Genomic DNA, 18,789 nt, shown 5'->3' with positions numbered 1-18,789 from the left:
AAATCATTATTATTTATTTTTAAATGTTCAAACTGATGGTTTATTTTCACAGATTTTAGTCCTCTTGATCTGGATCACATATTCATCAGGACATTGAGAATTTGAATAGTCAGGGTTGGCTGAATATCTTAGTAATAGAACAACAGGAGAAATTTCTACAAAGTGGGGCAACAACCTATTGGGTAAGTTCATACTGTAGGACCTTTCTAATGTTTACCCAGTTCCAAAATATTGACCGAGTTCTGATCAAGGAGTAGGAAACCTTTCCGGATTTGAATCAGTAAAGATTGCCATAAATCATGTGCTTTCTCATGTTTGTATATCATAATTGTTTCACTATATTAAATAAGATTTTTTTCTTCCAGCAGTACATTAGACTAGGTACTATAAAACACCTAGATCCTGAATAAAAATATACCTTTGAATGCATTAATACACTCAAGGAAAGTAGGGGAGAGCTCCAAAAATTATACCTTTATTTTTCTTTCGCCACAAAAATGAATACATTTTGAGTTGGAAATTGTAAATACTGTATTAAGCATATGGGTGGGCTGTGGTTGCTCAGATGGCAGATACCAATTGCAGCACTGCCTTAGGCAGTTTGCCTCAGACCAGAAACAAGGAGAGTAATCTGAATCTGAGATCCTACCCTAGCCAGGACAGTTGACCTGGTCCTCAATTTGTAGTCCCCTATAACGCCTGACAGCAGCAAGACAGAGGCTGAAAATTCTCATAGATTAAGATAAATCAATGTTATTTCATGACTAGAGATCACCAGTCACAAATTGAAACTAACTAGGATAAGAAAGAACCTATAGAAATAACCACCTTCAGATTACATTCTCTAGAAATGAGAACTGTTACTTGAAATTTAAAAAAAAAAATCCTTGGAAATGTTGAATGTCATATTAGACTCATCTGAAAAGACATTGAATAAACAGAAAGCTAAATCTAAAAAATGACCCAATGTACAGCAAGGAGAAATGAGCTTCTGGAAGATCTAAATACTAAGAGGTATGGAAGGAAGATTTTGAAGACTAAAGTACTAGGGGAGGAAAGAATGGAGAGAATGGAGGAGTGGCAATATTTGAAGAAATAACAATTTTCTACATTTGTTGGAAAACATGAATTCATAAATTCAGGAAGCACAATATATATCCCAAACATATATAGATGAAATTCATACCTAACCCCAATGAATTTAACTGCTAGATAACAAACAAATTTTAAAAGCAATCAAAGTGAGGAAAGGATCAAGGAAGATGAGACAAATACTGAGTAGGCTTCTTTATGGCAACAATGTATATACCCCAAAGATGGTAAAATAACACCTTCAAAATTCTAAAACAAACTGATCAACTTAGAATTTGAGCCAAGCAAGACTGAAAGACATGTTCAGACATGACCATAAAGACATGTTCAGATGAAAAACAGATTTTGCCATCAATAGACCTTCATTAAAGAAACTGCAACAGCATGATCTCAAGAAGGAAAAGGATTCCAAAAAGTGATTGGAAATTGAAGAGCTAGTGAGCAAATAAAATAATAAACATGGAAATCAAGTGTTGTTTATAGAAAACAATTGTAATGAAGTGTTTATAAGAAATAAAGTTGTAAACAAATGTAAAACAATATTTTATGCAACATTAATGTGTACTTTTAAAATAGGATATAATTGAAAAACGACAATGGCTTATGAGAGGAAGATGATTAGGATTAAGGTATTCTGAGATTCCTTTATTCAGAAAATAGGTAAGATATTGTTTAACTTTAAAATTGTTAAATATATATGGTAAAATGTTCAAGTATGACTGTTAAAGAATAGATATGGGATGAATCATTGTAGAGGAAAATAAGTTTAAAATATGGAATAGGAAGTACAAAAAAGGGGAAGAAATTATGGGTGAGAAGAAGAACAAAAGTAGATAATAAGACATCAAATAATTAAAATAAATATGAATGGACTAAAATAAATGAACCAACAGGTTGATTTTTAAAAATTTTTCTGGGTTAAAAAAACAAACATTAGGCAAATAGCAAAAGAGAATACGTGTAGTTTTAGTGATGTTAAAATTAGATTTTATGATGTGTAAGGATGGAGAAGGTTACTAAATGGAAAAGGATAAATTCTCTAGGAATATATAACAATTGTAAATTTGTATTTCCTCTATAAAATGACCTCAAAATGTATGAACTATAGGGCTAAGTCAACAAATTGAACAACATAATGGGAGATTTTAATAGCTCTTAATTATAGATAAATCAGGCAGACTGAAAAAATTAGTGAATATAGATTTGAATTTTCACTATTGAGTCAGTGAACATATTAAGAATAATCAACAGAATATTCTTCTTATTCATTGTATATCAGCAAAAAATGACCATGTGCTACACATGAAATAAGTTATAGTAAATTTCAAAAAGTTAATATTAAATGGATAATCAGAAATAAGTTAGAGGTCAGTAATAAAAGTTAATTCTTAAAAATCTTATATTTACAAGTTTAATAAAACTTTACAGATGAAAGAAGAAAACATACTTAGAATCTATAAGTACTACATTTGGAAAATCGGGCGGTGCAGCAGAAACTGCACTTTGAGGGACATGGTTTTAAACTAAGGGACAAAACTAAGTGTGTAACTTAAGGAAAAGAACAACAGAATAAATAATGTAGAAGCAAGGAGACACAGGCAATGGAAGAAATGAATGAGTTTGAAAACAAAATCACAATGCCAGAGTTTTCATGACAAAATAAAATTTTGAACAAGAGGAAAACAGGACACAAGTAAACAACATAATGATTGAAAAAGGATATAATAAAGTACCTATAGATATAGTAAAGATGAAAAATGATAAGAGACTACCAGGAGCATTTTTATTTAAAAACTTAGACAAAATAGACCATGGTCTAGGAAAACGCAGGTTCAGAGAATAGATAAAGGAATACTCCAGCTCATTTTATGAGGTCAGTATAACTATTATTGTATTGGAATCAGACCCATTCAGTAGGAGAAAATAAAGTTCCAGATAAATAGCACTTATGAACATAGATAAAAAGTCAAAATACTATTAAGTGAATTCAGCATTATGTAAAAAAGGATAATGATTAAATTATATACATAAAAAATGGGACACACAACAGTAATGCCTGTTATCACTACTTCTGTTCATCATTACCCTGTGTAAAATGAGCAAAAGACAGAAACCAGATACTTGCAGAGGATATGACTGAACACATGAACATATGTTTATTCTCATAAGTGATTGAGACTACAGTGAATACCATTTTAGATTGAAAAATTAAGAAATGATATGGCTATGTGGTTGAGCATCGGCCTACGAACCAAGAAGTCACAGTTTGATTCCTGATCAGGCACGTGCCTGGATTTCAGGCTCGATCCCCAGTAGGGGATGTGCAGGAGGCAGCCAATCAATGATTCTCACTGATGTTTCTATTGCTCCCTCTCCCTCTTCCTCTTTGAAATCAATTTAAAAAAAAACAAGACATCTATAGGTGGGATTGTAAACTGATACATTGGAAAGCAATTTGGCATTGTCTGGTAAAGTTAAGCATTCACATATTTTAATACCTAACTATTCTACATATATACCTTAGAGAAATTCATGCATATGTGCACAGTAGTGCAAGTGAGAATGTTCAAGGCATCCCTATTTGCAACCACCCAAATGTCCATCAAAAAGAGAATGAAAAATAAATTGTGGGTTTTGTATTCAAGGTCTGATGTTTACTGGCAGTGTGACCTTGGGAAAGTTATTTAACCCTCCTGTGTCTCTGTTTCTCATCTATAAAATGGAGATAATGGTATCTATCTCATAGAATTGAGTATTAAATTACTTTGTATATATCAGGCATGTAGAGCAGTGCCTGATATGAAGCAAACATTCAATAAACGTGAGCAGCTATTGAAAAAAAATTGTGTGTTGTATAATTTTATTTAGCAGGGAAAATTACCAAAAAATAAAGTGATAATTAAATCCAGTCTCAGAAGCCTACATGTAGTGTGATACAATTATTACAAAGCTTAAAAACAAGTACACTTAGCCTTGGCCAGTGTCACTCAATGGTTAGAACATCACTTGCATAGAAGGGTTGTGGGTTTGATCCTGGGTCCCAGTCCAGGCACATGCAGGAGGCAACCAATCTCTCCCACTTACTCTTCCTTTTCCTCTGTCTCTCTCTCACTTTCTCTCCCCCTCCCCCTCCCACCCTCCCTTCCACTCTCTAAAAATCAATGGAATGTCTGGCTGGCATTGCTCAGTGGTTGAGTGTTGACCTGTGAACCATGAGGTCACAGTTTGATTCTCGGTCAGGGCACATGCCCAGGTTGTGGGCTCAATCCCCAGTGTCGCAGGACTGCAGGGTTGACAGGCAGCTATTTCTGTTTGCTCTGCCCTGGTGATTTCCTGTGACCCCACCCATCCAATATGCAGCCTCACCCAACGTGTGTGCAATGGCTTTTGCATATGAATGGCCTGTCCTTGCTCAGGCTTCAGACTTGGCTAAAATCTCTCAAACAAGCAGCAGCTGGGCCAAAGAACCCCAAACCTATCAATAAAAGGCCCAAGATCTAGCACTAGCACCAGCCTGCCTTGCTTCACAGCTGGGTCTTGCCTGGGCACTTCTAAACCAGATACAAATAGAAGGAATATGCAGATTGCTTTGTAGCTCTTGCCTGGTGGCCCCAGGCAGTGGCTGACTTTGCACCTCCCTGAAGACCTAAGAGCCAGTGCATTCAGTGGTCAGGGTCAGACCATAGAAGATTACAACTCTACACATCCACAAGCGACATACTCAAGGGGCCGACTTAATGAGCACCAAAGTCCCACTGAAGCAAGTCCTGCTCCATAGGGGTGTCTCCTGCATATCAGTTCTCCCACTGTTGTTGCAGTTGGTCCTCACAGCCAATTGGCTTGGAGGTCAATTCCTCCCAGTGACACCAACATCAATCAAGTCTCAACTACAACAAGACTGTGCACACAGCCCATAAAGGGTGCACCTAGAGTGCTTAGCTCAGGTGATGGGAGGCTAAGCCACTTGGCCCTATAGGACACCTACTATACAAGGCCACTCTACCAAATGAAGGAGACAGCAGATCTACCCAATACATAGAAACAAACACAGGGAAGCAGCCAAATGGGGAAACAAAGAAAAATGAAAGAAATAGAAGAAAGCAAACTAATGGATATAGAGTTCAACACCACAGTTATAAGGTTACTCTAGAATCTTCATGAGACCTTCAGGGGACTTACTGAGACTTTCAAGGATCTTAGTGGAATGTCAAAGACATGAAAAAGGATGAGTCAGAAATTAAGCACACACTAACTGAAATAAAGCATAATTTATAGGGATTCAACAGTAGAGGAGAGGATTCTGAGAAACCAATGATTTGGAAATGAGGAAGCAAAAATCACCCAATCAGAAGAGTAAGAGGAAAAAAGAATCCAAAAATATGAAGATAGTGTAAGGAGCCTCTGGGACTTCAAGTGTACCAACACTCGCATTATGGGGTGCCAGAAGAAGACAGCAAGATATTGAAAACCTATTTGAAAAAATAATGACAGAAAACGTTCCCTACCTGGTGAAAGAAATAGACTTACAAGTCTAGGAAACGCAGAGATTCTCAAACAAGAGGAACCCAAAGAGGACCACACCAAGGCACATCATAATTAAAATGCCCAGGGCTAAAGACAGAGAATCTTAAAAGTAGCAAGAGAAGAGCAGTTATAAGGGAGCACCTATGTGACTGTCAGCTGATTTCTCAACAGAAACTTTGCAGGCCTAAAGGGAGTGGCAAGAAATATTCAAAGTGATGAATAGCAAGGACCTACAACCAAGATTATTCTACCCAGTAAGGAACAGAATAAATGTGAACAAAATAGAATCAGAGGCATGGAAACATGGAACAGACTGATGAATCTCAGATGGAAGAGGGGAAGGAGGGGCCAGGAAGAGATTAGCCAAAAATCTTAGATGCATATATGCATTACCTATGGATACAGACAATAGGGTAGTAAAGGCCTGGAGTGGGCCAGAAACCAGGTGGAGGGGGGTAATGAGAAAAAAAGAGGGGCATCTATCTCAACAATAAAGATTTTAAAAAATATATGAATTGGGGAATCACATGGTTGGCAGTGTATGTTTCTCCTTCACATGACCTTTCCATAGGGCTTGAGTTCTCACAACCTGGCAGTTGAATTCCAAAAGGAGGAGCCCCAAGAATCAGTGTTCAAAGAAGCGGAATTTGTTAACCTTTTAAGGCCTGAGCTCAGATGTCTCAGGGTGTTATTTCTCGGTACTCTATTGGTCAAAACAAACAAGGCCAGACTAGTTTCCATGGAAGGGAAAGAAGAAGCGCATTTCTCAATGGGGGAATAGTAGTACATGCATATAGGGAGGGAAATAATTGATGACATTCATCACTGTATATTCTTTAGTATATGTCACATTTTAAAAGTAACAAAAATACAGGAGAAAGGAGAGACAATTGAGTCCCCTAAGGCACAGCTGGTGTGGTTCAGTGGTTGAGCATCGACCTATGAACCAGGATTTCACAGTTCAATTCCTGGTCAGAGCACATGCCCGGTTGCAGGCTCCATACTCAGTTGGGGGTGAGCAGGAGGCAGCCAATCAATGATTCTCTCACATTATTGATATTTCTATTTCTCCTTCTCCCTTCCTCTCTGAAATAAAATTATATATTTTTAAAAAGTTCCCTAGGGAAATAATTACTATCATTACTTTAAAAACATACTCCACATGTAACCTTTACCACAGTCTGCCTTTTACTATAGCACCTCTGTTCCCCTCTGTTCTGTTGTGACATTTCTGTGGATATATGAAAAGTATTTTCCTTTTGCCTATTCTTATAATGCTCAGAAGTCAATAGGTTCTTAACTGTATTACCAAAATAGTTGGGAAAAATCAAGCTGTAGTACAATGATTGTGTTTGTTGGCCCTTATCTAAATGACTCATCTAAATATAAATTAGCCGAAGTACAATAAGTATCTAGTAAAATTATTCTTAATTTCTGACTTTAATATAATAAGTAATTATATTGAAAGTATAAGTATTTTCATGAATATTTATTAAAGGTAGCCAATGAGTTCTCATACAATTCATAACCTATTATGAGGTAAATTTATACATTAATACATTTTGATTTATTGATTAAGGACAAGAGATAAAAGTGGAGTTAGAAATCACCAATGTTTGTCTCTACTTTTGCCATTTCTAAAATGTTGTCAGAGACTTTATCTCTGGATTTTTACAACACTCATGTAGTAAGCAGGGCAAAGATTTGTTGAATGTGTTCAAATTTGATGGATACAATTGAAGGGCACATTAATTACGTTTTGTATCCAAGAACCACATAATTAGGAAGAGTAGACATTTGTTTAGCTATTATCTCAATAATTGTAAATAGATTATGCATTTTTTCACCTTTGCAAAAATATTTTATAAATATTTAACATACGTAGCACCATCAAGTGAAGTTAGACTTTATACTGTACTGTGAAACCTCTGAACTTTTGATCCCAAAAGAGTCCTGTACAAAAATTCTTAAAAAGACCATCCTTTAGGGAAAGATTTTTCACTCAATTTGTTCAGTTTGTTAAGGAGATCTTTTGTTTACAGAATTGTGAAGGGGAACTTAATGATAGGGATGAAGGTAGTTTAACCAGCTCTTAGGTTCTATTTTAGTCAAATCCAATTTAGTTGTAGATATACCCCAGATGCCTGTCCTCAGGATTAAAATTCTGAATGTCAATAAGCGAAGATATTAGAATGCAATATCAGTATTTAAACAAAAGTAGCAGGGTTTAAAAGTATTCTTATGCTTTTAACTTGGTACTATTGAAAATATTTTCTATATTCTAATTATAAATGAAATAATAGCTAATGATTATGGAGAACTGAGTAGTTATATCCTTAGATTTTTCAATGAAGAAACAATAAAGTCTTGGGAAGTTGCTTAATTCCTTTGATTTTTAGGTAGAACAATTTTTTAAAAATATGAAACTAACTCATTATATGGTATAGTACTTTACAACTTGTGAAGTATTTTTATTTTTATCATGCCCTTTTAATATATAACTGAGGTTCAGGAAAGTGACTTGCTAAACCTAGTAGCCAGTGGGGCATATACACAAGGATGTGATGAAAAGGAGTGATAATTGGATATGTAGAGCAAGAGGGATGACTGTATATGAAGTAAAAAAATACAACAACACATGAGTATTATATTCCTGAGAAAGTGAGAGGGGATGGTTTCTAGAGCATTGGCAGCTACTGGCCATGGGAGAAGGAGCATCTAATATAAAGCTTAAAGAGAGGAGAAAATTGGTGCCAGTGTTTATGGGCTTGTAGGTTTGGTAATGGAAAGCTGACGATGATTTCATCTGATGACTCCAGATTTCTATGAAGTCAGCAAGGTCATTTCCTGATAGTGAAGAAAGAGGAGAACAAAGACTTCAAACAGTTGTTGCAAAGAATGGGAGATCAAGTTGACCAAAGAAACATAGTGGGATTGCCAGATAGTGGCAAAGCCCCATTTGAGGTTAGTAATAACAAATAAATGAAATTGTGTGATTCCCCCTTGCCCCAGTAGTCTTTGTCTTCTCAGTTTTAAGAATAGAAAAATTGAATTGCAGTATTTGGAAGTGTTGTCTAACAAGTTGAAAGCAAAGAAGGGCTAGGATATTGGCAAGAATTTTGTTTAAAGAATATTTAAATGATGAACTATGAAATCCAAGCTCAATAAAAAAGGAAGGGAGGGGGAAGAGAGAGAGAGAGAGAGCGAGGGAAACAGAATGATTTGATGAATTGTAAATGTTATGTAAAGGCATCAATGTAGTGATAATCTAGAAGAAATCAAGGACCCAAAATTGTGGTAATAGTTGAAAATAAGGAGACATGATCCTGCTTGAAATAATTATTTAGGAAAAAAGAACACACAGATGATAGCAAATGAAATGAGTGGCAGAGGTGAAGTATGCTACTGGAGGTGAAGGAACAGAGTCCAGATTATGGATGGGTGATCTGTTTGAATAATGTGATAGAACGTGAAACAAAGGAAGGCTGTGTGAGTTAAGTATCTCATTTTTTAAAAGTGAGGGAGAGCGACAAGGTCAGTAGCTGACAGTTACAAGGGTGGAGGAAAAGTGATATAGACAAATACCCTGAGTCTTTTAAAAATTACATAGATTTTTGCAAGTGAGGATAATGACCTGGAGTAAATAACACTGTCAAGAATGATGTTTGGATTTTGAAAGAATAAGCAGTCACCACTTGAAAATAAGAAAGGGAAAAGTGAATCTTCTTTGAAGAATCAGGTTTCAGTTCTGGCAAAGATGTGGAAGAAATGCTTAGAGAAAAGGTTGAAACAGAAGGAAATGTGCAACTTTGAGAGAGAAAGGGGAATGGATGAGGATGGAGATGATGGTGCAGTAGAATATTATGGCAAATAGCATGTTGGGAGTGGGCAAGTAGTAGTCAGTGGGAAGAGGTGCTGGAGCTTTCACTTTATTTATTTTTTAATATTTTTATTGATTTCAGAGAGGAAGGGAGAGAGAGAGAGAAACATCCACGATGAGAGAGAGTCTTTGATTGGCTGCCTCCTGCATGCCCCACACTGGGGATCAAGCCCATAACCCGAGCTTGTGCTCTGCCTGGTTCATAAGTCAACACTCAACCACTGAGCCACACCAGTCAGGCCAGAACTTTCACTTTAGGTGTTGACTGGATGAATGTAAGGTTAAGAATCATGGCAGATTTAATCTCAGTATTTTTGAGGAGATTGGATTCTGGATCCAACCATCAGAGAACGTGGCTCACTCAATCTGAGTTAGTAATTATTGCAGCTGAAGTAAGTTTTGGTAGCTGCACCTATATTGCTTGGAGGTGGGAAGGGGCTCAAGTAGTGATGCCAGCAACTAAAAACATCAAGCTAGGGTAGGTGCATAATCTGAAGTTATGAGCTTGATATAGTCAGCCTTACCTTCCAGGCTGAAAATCTAACTTGGCCATGTTTTATCTTTCTCATACTGTTGAACTCTATTTGCTTATATTTTATTTAAAATTTTTACATCTAGATGAATAAGTGACATTAGCCTATAATTTCCCTTTGTTGTCCAGCTTTGGTATCAAGATTATACTCGTACTAATTTCATCAATGAGCTGGTGATTATTCTTTGTTTCTGTCCTCTGGAAAAGCCTATATAAAATCATCTGTTTCTTGTATGTTTGATAGAATTACATGTAAATACACCTGGACCTTGTGTTTTTTGGGAGTAATATTTGTAAATACTTTGCTAGTTTATTTGCTTAAAGGATTACTCAGACTTTCTGTTTTTAAACCAATTTTGGTAAGCTGTACATTTTTAGAAATGTTTCCATTTTACCTGTTTTTCAAATTTGTTGGCATTAAGTTGTTCATAATGTTTTGTATTTTTTTAATCTCAGGTGTCTGTATATATTTTTTAAAATAATTACTAGCATTATTTATGCTCCCCTTCCTTGCATCAATCTGGCAGATATTCCTCTATTATCTTAATTTATTTTTAAAGAACTAACTTTTGGCTTTTCAGATTCTATCCGTAGATATAGTTTATGTTTTATTCATTTCAGCTCATATTTACTCATTTTTCTGCTTTGTTGGTTTGCCTAATTTTTTTTTAACTAGACACTAATTTTTTTAAAATTAGACACTGAGGTCATTTATTTTTTTCTTTATCCTTTTGTAATTTACGTTTTTAAGAATAAAAATTTCCCTGATATAGCCTTTTTGCTCTATCCCAGAAGTTTTGATGTAAAGAATTTCTATTATTTTTCAGTTTTAGTTATTTGAAACTTCCAGTATAACTTTATCCCTTGACACAGAGTTATTTAGTAGTATATGTATATGTATATGTATATGTATATCATTAGTAACAAATTTATATTGATTACCAATTTCCACTTAATTGCATTGTGGCCCTAAAATGTAATCTGTTTTATAGTGTCCTGGTTGTTAACTTTTAAAAATCTTCTTTTTGTGCAGAAGGGGGAAATGATTAGTTCACTAATTATTGGTTGCATTGTTTTATATGTCCCTTAGATCAAGCTTGTTAATTATGTGGCTAGTATCTACACTGATGCTACTTTTTTGTTACTTGATCTATTAAGGATCAAAAGAACTGTATTGAAATCTCTGATAACAGAATATTCATTTTCCCTCTGTATTCTACCAGTTTGTACTGTGTATAGTGAATGACATTTTATTAGGTACATACAAGTTTAAAACTGACAGATCTTGCTGCTGAAATTTTATGATTATGTAACAACCATTTCTTTATTTACTAGTAATAATGCTTTTTCGCTTTAAGCGTGTTTGTCTGCTATTAATTTAGTGATAATTGCTTATAAAATAATTAGCTTGTTATAGCTTTCTCATCATTTTACTTCCAGCTTTTATGTATCCTGGTGCTTTAAATGTATCTCATAAACAGCAACTAACTGGATTTTTTAAGTCTAATTTCACAATATGTGTCTTTTAACTAATGCATTTATATCATTCAGGTTTCTTACTATAGTTATGTTTGGAACAATTTCTATTCTAATTTTCACTGTAAAACAGAATAGTAGTACAATCACTCTAGTTTCAACTGTATAGCAATTCATTGCTGCTCGATCTCAGAAAAAGTCAAACGGAGGTTTAAAAGTTGTCATTCACCCACCAAAACTTAAGCAAAAACTAAATAAAATTAAACATCCTATTTATCCTTAAATGCTCAAAGTAGGAAAAATGATGGGCAAAAATGACATCTGTATTGCTTTTCAATAAAACATAAATGTAATGTACAGTTGTAGTCTTATGCTTCTAAACTTCTGTAGAAATTACACAATTTATTGTGTGGCTCTCTGTAATTCAAAATACCTGGCAAGTTCAATTTTATGTGATTAGTATAGCCTGTTGAAAGAGCATTAATTTGTTAGAACAAGAACCATGTATGGGAGATAATAATGTGTTGTCAGTGATGAATAAATGTCAACCTTTAAAAATGAAATATTGTTTTTGAGATAAGATGAATAAATCAAGCTAGTATGTGTTCAAGGATAGGGAATTGGGAGTGGACACTCTGAGAAATAAAATTGCCTAGGGTGAAACACCTGGTTTTATGAAAACTAATTTTTAAGAGCATTGTCTTGTGTACTATGGCAAAAAACAAAAAGACAAACCTGAAAGAGAAAAATAATTTGATACTTATTACAGCTAAGAGCCTCAAGTAAAGATACAATTTAATGTTTTCCTTAAATGCTATTGCCCAAATAAGGAAATTCCATAATTGAAAACTGGGATTACTGTATACGTAGTCTTGTTGTCTCTGCCAGGGTCATGGTCACTACATTAGTTGTTGGAGTTATGAGACCTCCTGAAGCTTTATCTAGTAACTTTGTGTGTGTTTTTTTTCTAAAGAATTTACATATAGACTTGAAATATATTAAGAAAGATCTTCTAATCTTAGGAAAATACCAAATTTGGTTATTAATGTATTTTTTGTGTTAGAGTCTGCGAGGTAAGGAGTATGACATAATGTAAAGAACATAGGCACTAGGATTGGGAGACCCATGGTTAAGCTCAAACTCTATACTTACTAGCTGTATAAGTCTGGACAAGACAACTAACCACAAACACTTCAATTACTTCATCCTTTGTGTTACTTAGCTGAACTGGGAAGGGGGTGTCATCCTTTCACAATGTATGTGTATATCAAATCATTATGTTGTACACTTTAGATGTCTTACAATTTTATTTGTCAATTATACCTCAATAAAACTGGAAAAAAGTCTTCATTCTTGAACTGGACATATTAAAACCATTGCTGTAACTCACAGAGCAATTGTGGGAATAAAATGAGATAATGTATGTGAAATCGTTATCCTATATAATAAAAGGCTAATATGCAAATCAACTGAACGGCGGAATGACTGGTCACTATGACACGCACTAACCACCAGGAGGCAGACGCTGAATGCAGGAGCTGCCCCTTGGTGGTCAGTGGGCTCCCACAGAGGGAGTACCACTCAGCCAGAAGCTGGGCTCACGGTTGGCGAGCGCAGTGGTGCTGCCTCTGCGGCAGCACTAGGGGTGTCCGACTAATGGGGAGCAGGCCTAAGCTGTCAGTTGGACATCCTCCAAGAGCTCCCGGACTGCGAGAGGGTGCAGGCTGGGCTGAGGGACACCCCCTGAGTGCATGAATTTCATGCACTGGGCCTCTAGTAATACTATAAAAATGTTAGCTATGTTGTTTGGGGTCTCCAAAGTCACTGTTTCACAGCACAGATGGCCTGGCCTTCATGTGAATTCTTTAGTAATCATGACTTACATAGTATTTTGACTTCTTCAATGTTTCAGGAATTTAATAAAACACTCTGTGAAGTGTTTTATTTTCATAACAGGATATGCAAACATCTGCTCATAGCACATGTATTTGTTCTTAAATAACTTTTCATAAATTTTTTATTAAAAACACTGGGGTTATTAAAATAAATCTAACTGCCATAAAAATAATAACTTTTGTCATAAAACTACGTATCTTTATCTAAATTTATGTCAATGCCATAATAATCTTTATGATCTTTTCAGGTTTCAAACTTTCAATTAGAGATCAAACTCTTGAAAATTGACTAGAGAAAGATTGCTGTTAAATTTATGGGGTGTTTTTTTTTGCCGAAACCGGTTTGGCTCAGTGGATAGAGGTCGGCCTGTGGACTGAAGGGTCCCAGGTTTGATTCTGGTCAAGGGCATGTACCTGGGTTGCGGGCACATCTCCCAGTGGGAGATGTGCAGGAAGCAGCTGATTGATGTTTCTAGCTCATCGATGTTTCTAACTCTCTATCTCTCTCCCTTCCTATCTGTAAAAAATCACTAAAATATATTTAAAAAAAATTTATGGTTTTTTTTGAAAGAATATATTTTTTAGTAATAGGGGGTACAATATTTCTGTACACAGAATATTGTACTCCCACAAGTCACGGCTCATCAAGAAGTGTCTATACCTGCAAATGTTTCAGAGTATATGTCTAGAATATTTACAGGTCTACGTCTTTTTATTTGTTTCACAGATGTTCCAAGATACCCGAAAGCTTTGGGATTTTCTTACCCACCCACTATCTTTTTTGGAACATAATAGAAGATCTGTATTTTATAGGTAAAGGTAAGTAGTTATTGAGTGGGGGGTGATTTTGACTTCCAGAGGACACTCAGCATTGTTTAGAGATAGTTTTATTTGTTGCAACTGGAGTAGGGGTGATACTGGCATCTAGAGGGTAGAGACCCGGCATATTGCCAAACATCCTACAATATACAGGACAATCCCCACAATGACGAATTATATGGCCCAAAATATCAATAGTGGCAAGGCTCAGAAGCTGTGTGTAGGTGGTACCTGAAGCCATCAGCGTGGATAACAATACAAAGAGCTTGGGAAGCTAATCCTATAAAACATCAGTATGCCAAGGAAGAAGAACCAAAAGGTAAAACTGAGAAAGAATGGTTTCAGAAGCATAGGAGAATCTGGATGGTAGTATCATGAAAACCAAGAGAATATAAGCCCTTAAACAGTAATAAATAAACAAAAATAAGCCCCCAACTCTTATAATTTCATGAATGTGTGTGTTCCCTTCCTAGACTGTAAATCCCTTGGGAAGAGGGATGATTATATCTTACCCATTTTTATCACTCCTCCTCTATTATTGGACATAATTCCTTGTATATGTTAGATACTCAAATTTTATAGAATATTTGAAAAAGAGAACAAAGAAATATAAACCCATGAGATAATTTTCACCATTAGATAACAGTGTACTAGATCTATTTGAACAGGCAATTATAATCATAATTTTATTCTGCATTAAATTCAGTATAAATTCCTTAAAATTTTATACACTTTTTATTTGTGTTTTAATGTTTATTTTACACTTCTAGTCTTTAGAACTAATTTAACTTATACTTATTGTGGTATCTACAGTCAATTTTATTTTTAAAAAATATATTTTTATTGATTTCAGAGAGGAAGGGAGAGGAAGAGATAGAAACATCAATGATGAGAATCATTGATTGGCTACCTCCTGAACACCCACAACCTGGGCATGTGCCTTGACCAGGAATCGAACCCTGATCTCCTCCTGGTTCAAAGGTTGACACTCAACCACTAGCCACACCTGCAGGGCCTCTGCAGTCAATATTAAATGGCAGTTCACTTTCTTACAATTCAAATATATAGAATTTTTAATAAAGTCCTCCTATTTGGAGGAATGTGGATATTTGTATTTGACATAGATAAGTTGCACTCCAACTTCTTAAATTACCTTTATTTATGTATATTTAAGATCTTACATCAATATAAGCTATGCACCATTTTGCTTCATATATATCTATTAATAATAATAATCATAACTAACATTTGAGTAAGACATTATGTGACAGGCACTATTCTAAGTAGTTTACACAATTTACTTATTTTTTTCTTCATAACAACCCAGTGAGGCTGAGCCTATTATTATTTTATTAGTAGCCCGGTGCACAAAAATTTGTGCACTCGGGGGTGAGGGTGAGGGGTGGGGCCAGACCCCTCAGCCCGACCTGCACCCTCTGTCATGTTCCAGGACCCCGGCCACTCCTGGCCTAGGCACAGGCCTACAGGTTTGGGGCGGCCTGGCTCCTGAGGCCCCATTTTATCAAGAGAACAAAGTTGGCGTTAGTTACAGCCCTCACCGAACCCAGTACACTGCATCTGTGCATACAACTGCCTCGTTCATGTGCCTGCTTCGCCCTACTGAATTACTAACATCTTGAGGACATAGCTCTATCTTATCCTGCTTCACCTTCAGTGCCTGGCCTGGTGCCAGGGACCTGAGAGGGGTTGGTGACTGAGGGAATGAGTGAATGAATGAGTGAGTGAATGAGTGAATGAATGAGCAAGTAAGTGAATGAGCAAGCAGCTACAGGGCGGGAACTTCCGCCACATTGCCATGGCAACACGGCAGAAGTTCCAGCCCCACTCCTGGCTGCCTGAAGTCCACCCGGGGAAAGTTCCTGCCCTGCTCCCAGTGGCCTGGTGCCCCTCTCCTGGCTGCATACTGAGTTACTAACATCTTGAGGACATAGCTCTGTCTTATCCTGCTTCACCTTCAGTGCCTGGCCTGGTGCCAGGGACCTGAGAGGGTTTGGTGACGGAGGGAATGAGTGAATGAATGAGCAAGTAAGTGAATGAGCAAGCAGCTACCCGTTGGGATAGTTCACACTCCACTCTGGGCTGCCTGACTCGAACCCTGGCAAGTTCCCGCCCTGCTCCCAGCGGCCCCTCGCCCCTCTCCCACCTGCATAGTTTGCGCAGGGCAAAGGCAGCCCGGGTGTGTGTGTTGGCAGATTGGTGCATTAGCACCCGCCAACCTGGGATCCCCTTGGGAGGGCCATATGTGGGTGTGGCCTGTGGCAGATCGCTGCGGTCCCTATACGGGCCGCCTGCTGCCCGGGTTGCAGATAGATGGCCCGGATGGCAGTGGGACAGGCGGGATGGCCCTGTCCTGCCCTGCCTGCAGTATGCAAATTAGCCACCATCTTTGTTGGCGGTTAATCACCATCGTGGTTGGCAGTTAATTTGCATATCATCCTGATTAGCCAATGGGAAGTGTATCAGAGGTACAGTTAATTACCCTATATGTCTTTTATTAGATAGGATAGTTGAAACAGGTACAGAGAGGATAATGAAAGTGTTCAAGGTCACAAAAGTAGTGAGTGCATTCAAACCTAGGAAGTTCAGGATACCAACCACCACTACTACAGACATGGACAGAGATACAAATGTAGATGCACTTGTCATCTATTCCTTATGTGCCTGTTTCCTTTACCTTGAGCTCCTTAAGGTCAAGGACCCTGCAACTTGTCAATAAATATTTTGTGAACCAATGAAGGAAAGATAATTTTGCTATTCCCTACAGATTTTTTTATTATTTTCATTTTATTTTACAAGTAACACTTTTGGCTGTTATTTCAAGTCTATTCTAGTATTATTTGGGTGGTTTGTTATGACATGTTATGACACTTTAAACCTTTACATTTAAGACGTCACTCTTTTGCTGAGACAAAAATGAGCTCTTCCTCTCCTCCTGCCTAAAATAATAGCAGATTAAGTGTTTACAGGAGGCGAGTGTGTAACCCAGGATTTCTGCAGCAGCAGGTTTCAAATATTCTAGTCAAATCCTGCCTTTTGTCCAATTCTTGCTGACGAGTGTTACCATCAAGCTTTACTCTGGTATCCATTAGTCACCAAGTACTTATTTTGAGAGTGGTTGCTATCATCACTTATTCCCTACAAAGGTGCCACCTAGTTACTTTTGTTTTGGCAATTATGGGTTAAATACATTCCTGGGGTTAGTCATGCTGAAGTGTGCATTAATTTCAAATTAATGCTCGGTAGGTTATTTCTCATAAGAGGAAAGCTTTCATTGAACAGGAATCTTTCAAAGCTCTTGCTTTTACTCTTCTTTTCCATCGATGAGAGCCTTCTTTCGCTGTGTAGCTATACTTTTCTACCCCTGCCCTACAAAGCTGTATTATATTGTGGTTAATAATGACTAGTGATTGAAAAGAACTTATATTTTCTTTTTATAATATTGTTCTCTTTTGAGATACCCACTTGACTGTTCTTCTTCACTGCTTTGCTATCATCTTTTACTTGCTACCCATCCATGAAATTAATGTCAATCTAAACAATTGTTCTAGTAAAGAGTTTTAAGATTATAAATATCTCATATAAGGCTCCTGGTTTTTTTGCTGTGGTTTCTTTAAATTCCAGTAATTCCCTGACAGAGTCCTCTGTCAGGGATTAATAAATTTGATATCAATTAGTTGATAGGAGAAAACATGTTTTTTAAGCTCCTTATTTTATATATTTATATTACCTTGCATGTTTTCATTCTAGGACTTTTCCACTTTGTGTCTAGTGTTCATCAACCATAGGGTATTTAAAATGCCTTTCTCTATTAATAAAGAGGAATATCATGAGCAAAAACAGTATGTATTGTAGCAACTGTATGTCAGGGACTGGTCAATAATAAGGCCTGATTGAAGTGGATGAAAAAATGGGAAATGAGCAATAAAGATAGTGACTTTGGATACTTCTTTCAAGAGACATGATCATAAAGAAAAAGCAGAGAAATGAGGGATGGCTGGAAACTTTCAATTATAGATGGACATATTTTTAAAAAATATATTTTTATTGATATCAGAAAGGAAGGGAGAAGGAGAGAGAGATAGAAACATCAGTGGTGAGAGAGAATCATCGATTGGCCAGGCTACAGGTACACATTTTAGATTGGTGATGGAGAGATGAGGTAGGACTCATCTGATAACTTCTATCTTCTCAATGAAGTATGAGCAAAGTGAAGTGTTTAGATTGGGGGGAAATGGTATTAAAGGTTTAAGGAAAGAAGAGAAGCTATAAAATAGTAATTTAGAAAGGTGGAGACTAGAATTTGTTAGAAATATCTGTTTTCCACATTGGTTCACTAGGGGAACATGTACAAACCTGAACTCCTACTTCACTTCAGTTTCATCATTTATAAAGTGAGAAGAATATTATCTACTTGCAGGATTGTAGTTAAGAATTAGAGATGATATATATATATATATATAATTACTAGCCCATAATTGGAGATTATTATTAATACTAGAGGCCCGGTGCACAAAAATTTGTGCACTCGGGGGAGAGGGGGGTCCCTCAGC

At 36.5% G+C, this 18,789-nt stretch overlaps 1 protein-coding gene across 2 annotated transcripts in view; it reads left to right on the top strand.

The window, feature by feature from the left end:
* The window catches only part of LOC102775082 (chromosome unknown open reading frame, human C1orf27), a 43,774-nt gene extending 29,556 nt beyond the window's left edge, over window positions 1–14,218 (top strand). The window contains exons 15-16 of one of the 2 annotated variants that reach the window (XR_001515383.1): window positions 53–182; window positions 14,127–14,218. The gene's annotated coding sequence lies outside the window, so the exon portion shown is untranslated. Of the gene's footprint in view, window positions 1–52; window positions 2,925–14,126 lie in introns of those variants that run through there. The other variant, XR_001515382.1, reaches the window with a different exon arrangement.
* Window positions 14,219–18,789: the final 4,571 nt, after the last annotated feature.

Source organism: Myotis davidii, unplaced genomic scaffold (assembly GCF_000327345.1).
Source record: "Myotis davidii unplaced genomic scaffold, ASM32734v1 scaffold362, whole genome shotgun sequence".
In the NCBI taxonomy this organism is placed as follows: domain Eukaryota; kingdom Metazoa; phylum Chordata; class Mammalia; order Chiroptera; family Vespertilionidae; genus Myotis; species Myotis davidii.
Note: the sequence above shows the minus strand (reverse complement) of the source record. Positions and strands in the feature narration are given on the sequence as shown.